We start from the raw sequence: 4,642 nt of genomic DNA on the forward strand, positions 1-4,642 counted from the left end.
GGGGGGGGGGGGGAGAAGAGTACAAAGGGAAGGTCTTAGGGAATGAGATTGGTCAAATTATGGTCTGTGTATGTGCAAACATGGCATAATGCATCCCACTAATAAGTATAATTATAATGCACCAATAAAAACATTTAAAACACTACATTGCAGGCAAGGATATAAAATAGTACAGCCACTTTGGAAAACCCTGTTTTCTTAAAAACCAAGTCCACATGATTTAACAATTGCACTATTTGGCATCCCAGAGAAATGGAAACTTATGTTTACATAAAATGTGAACACAAATTTTCATAGGAAACTGGATAAAGGGAAAGTGGAACCTCTCTGTATTATTCCTTACAATTACATGTTAATCTATTTGGGGAGGATGGTTCCATGTGTGATGTCTTGGGTTCAGTCCTTAGAACCAAAAAGGAAAAGAAAGTTTTAAAAACAAGAATCATATTGAAGCCAGATTTAAAGATAGGTAGTCAGTGTAGTTAGGTAAATTGGGTCTAAAATATCGAGTAAAATCCAAAATGAAGGCCATGTTGAGAATGAAGTCCGGGAAAAGCAGAACAACTCTTGGAATGTTAATGTCTCCAAGGCCCAGAGCCCATCCCAAAGAAGTATTAATGAAACAGCTCCCCACAAACTTGAAGATGCTGACCCAAAAGTCCTTCCTGCCCAGATTACTCCTTTGGCCCACCTGTGCCCCACCCTTAACAGAATAAAGGACAGGAATGTGACAGGAAGGTGGGAAAGCTAAAAGAAGACCTTAGCTATACAAATTGGAGACAACCACCCTTCCACGGATTCCACCTCTTGGATCCCCATTTCTTGGGTCCCCTTCTTCCTCCGGGAGAAGTCTTTTCTGCTGTCCTTTAATAAAGCCTCTACTTTCCACTCTAACCTTGCCTCGGTGTGCTTCTCTGGTGTTATACTTCAGCATTGGGGAAGCAAGGACTCATCACCGGTGAACAACGGTAACAATATTAGTAAAATCCGAATTGATTTATTTCCAGCAGTTGCACATTGTAAGAAGTGTTCAAGGTTGTTATTACTGGAGGATAAAATACCAGATGAGAGTCTGGGTCTGTTATGCTCAAGTTTGGGACCCCCAAAAGACCACCAGAGACCAAGATCGATGTAAGCAGCAAAGAGGTGTTTATTGCGAGCTAGCTTGGTCCTCCGCGTGCACACAGCAACTGGTGACGCTGAGAGGTCCCAAGCCCAGGGTTTACAGCAGTTTTATACACCCTTTGGGGAAGGCAGGGACCCCCACATACATCATAGCATCTCTTAGAAAATCATCACACACCGCGGGAGAATCATAAAACAACTCTAAAACATGATTAGCACATTCACTGGGGGGAAAAAGTTGGGTAGGGGTGACTGGTTAGTACAAGAGGGGGATTCATTTGAACTGATTGGTTTAAGCCACGAGGGGAGTAGTGCTGAACTACATGGTTTCCCAACATGTTATCAACCATCATAAACTACTGGGGGATCATCTGGCATCCCAAGGTATTTTCCCTGTCTCATGCTGATTGGTGGTTGCTAGGGGGTTGCTATGGGTTCTCACCTAGCCTAACTGAGTCAGGGACACCTGGCACCACAGATCTCTCCTGTTATTTGTAGATAAACAACTCTGCAGGATGGGTATGTGCCTAGGAGTGCTCTGTGGGTTTTTCCAAGGACAAGGGTCATGCCTCCTTCCTTGGACAGGCTTTGCTCTGAGGTAGAGGCCGGTTTCTCAGGTCCAGAGGAAAAAATTAGAGGTAGAATTATAGATGTATGATTAAATATAAAGGAATTTTTTCCAAATATCTTATGGTCCAACCAATGTCTTCGGCAAAAATAAGAGCAATTTATTTCAGTACTTGTATGTGAAAATCAACTATATCACAGTGTAACCAAAAGCCAAGTCCTTGTCCCCAATGCCAGTTAATGCCAATTTAATAATGAGGACATGGTTTTGAGAAAAAGGAAAAAGAAGTTTTATTGCTTTGCTTGAAAAGGAGAAACACAGGGGACTCTTGTCCCAAAGGCTGTGACTTTCCCCATCAGGTGGGTCAGGGGACTTTTAAAGGAACTCTTCAAGGGCTACATTCCAGGTGTGCTCTGGTATGGGATCCCAGAGCGACCTGAGGCTCTGTTAGGATTCACTTGTTAATTTGGGAGATATTCACTTTCCACATCCTCAGCAGGCATTTCCTTCCTGTAGTGGGTGTGTTCAAGAGCAATTAACTAGGGGAAGAAGAGGTAACACTGTCTCCCCAGTCTTGTTAGGGAGTGGGAGAGGGGAGAAGAGAGAAAAAAAATCATTAAAAAAAAATAATAAGCCTTAGAGCAATGAAGGCTATATTTAGAAGGTGAAGGGATCACTGTTAAAACAGTAGTGACATCAAAATAAATAGTAAGTGGGAGTGTAATGCCAGATTCGTGGGACCCCAATAGACCTCTAGGAGCTGAATCCTATGCAATCACACAAGAGTCTTTATTGCAAGCTCAAGCCTGGACTCACAACCATTTCCACTGCAGCAGTCCCAGGGAGTAAGTCCTGACCCTTAGTTCAGTAAGGATTTATAGGTTTTTGGGGGGATACTCTATTCATCACAACATCTCACAGCAAATCATTTCATACCGTGGGAAAGTCAAACAACTCTTAACATTAATTAGCACATTCACTGGCGGAACGAGTTGGGTAGGGGTGATTGGTTAGTACAATAGGGGGATATATTTGAACTGATTGGTTTAGGCCGTGAGGGTGTAGCGCTAAACTTGTAGGGTTACCTAATCATGTTATCAATCACCAAAACTACTGCGAGGGTCACCTGTCATTTCAGATATTTTCCCTGTCTCACTCTGGTTGGTTGTTGCTATGGTCTGACTTTAGGTCTTTGGTCTTGCATTGCTGAGTCAAGGCTATCTGATTTATTGATTTCATGATAGAAAACAAAATTCAAATGTATATTTATATAATGTTTATGCCCAACTTACTTTTAAAAAGAAGACACAGACTGAACTTAAAAGATAGTATAAAAATATACCAGGTAAAAATACCAGGCAAAAAGCCAATCATAAAATATCTGGTGCGATTATCTTAATGACAGGTAAGATAAATGAGGACTATTATCAGAGATGAAGAAGATATCATAATAATATTATGAAGAATTCATCAAGGAGACACAATGTTCCTAGATGACCACATCCAACTTCAAAACACTTGAAGCAAAATTTAACATAATAAAACAAAAGTAGAGACATGATCACAGATGAAGCTATTAATACTAATGATAAAATGAGCAGAAAAATAAAGTTATTTAAAATTAGAAGATAATATCAATCAAAGAAAAATAGTTTAAGTTTACATAATATTATTACATTAAGAAAAGGAATATTCAGCAGTGCGTGGTGGCACATGCCTGTAATTCCAGTGACCTGGGTGGCTAAGGAAGGAGGATCAAAGTTAGCCTCAGCAAAAGTGAGGCAGGCACTAAGCAACTCAGTAAGACCCTGTCTCTAAATAAAATACAAGCTAGGGCAGGGGATGTGGTTGAGTGGTTGAGTTCCCTTGAGTTCAATCTCCAGTACCCATTCTCCTCTCCAAGAAAAAAAAAAAAGAAAAGGAATATTTATTATTTCAAGTGATTATAAAGCAATTTGAAATGTAGAACATATGCTGGACCATATATTGTATTCAAATTAAATAGCAACCTGGCTTTGAAGAAGGAAAAAGTTCTCACAATTCTCCTGCTGAAGCAAATAGAAAAAAAATGGGTGACAGGTAAAATGCAGAACTACATTTGCAACTACATGAAAAGAAATACACAGTAAGTTTCACAAAGGTCTTAACTTTCTGCCTGGAGCCACAATCTGATCACCAGTCCTACAGAGGCATCAGAGACAGACATATGGAGGTCATTGATTTGAGAATACAAACATCAGAATGTAGGCCAAACAAGAACAGTGTTTCAGAATAAAAGAAGTTACACAGAAAAACAAAAATTAACAGCTCAAGATATGTGCATAGGATCTCTTGGAAATTTTGCTAAATATTTAAATCACACTTACTGGGAGCCATTAGCCAAGTAGGTATGACAATTTCCTTGCCAGCATACCCCATGTTGCAGTGACATTGAATGTAGGTGACCTTGCTCAAGGACCAAGGCGGATTAGGGTGTTCCCGGTTTAAGATAATCGGGTTTAGGGCGTTCCTGGTTTAGGTTCCAGGTTTAAGGTTTAAGATTATTCCTGTTGGGAATAGGGCGTATCCTGCTGCCTGAGTTCCCCTTGAGTTCTCATGGGATTCAGACAGTATTCTTTGGGAGACAGAAGCCCAGTGGAGGTGATTTTGGGCAGAGAACGTGGATTTCCCCAGAACGTGATTGTAGACGGCTGGTGTGAGTTCGGGAATAAAGAGTTGCTGTTTGAATCTACAAGCTGTGTGGTGGCTCGTGATTGTGTGCCCAGCCAGACTGCGGCATTTGGTGGCTCATACGGGGAACATCTGAAACTTGGAGGTAAGTGAAATTGCTTGCCCCTGAGGGAAGGCGAGAGAATGGGTGATCAAGTCAAAAGACAATGTGTTCCTGTTGTGATTTATTTTGTTTTTGTTTCAAGCTGCCTATCCCTAGAAATTTCTCAGGCAAACTGG

Source organism: Marmota marmota, unplaced genomic scaffold, assembly GCF_001458135.2.
Source record: "Marmota marmota marmota unplaced genomic scaffold, marMar, whole genome shotgun sequence".
NCBI lineage: Eukaryota > Metazoa > Chordata > Mammalia > Rodentia > Sciuridae > Marmota > Marmota marmota.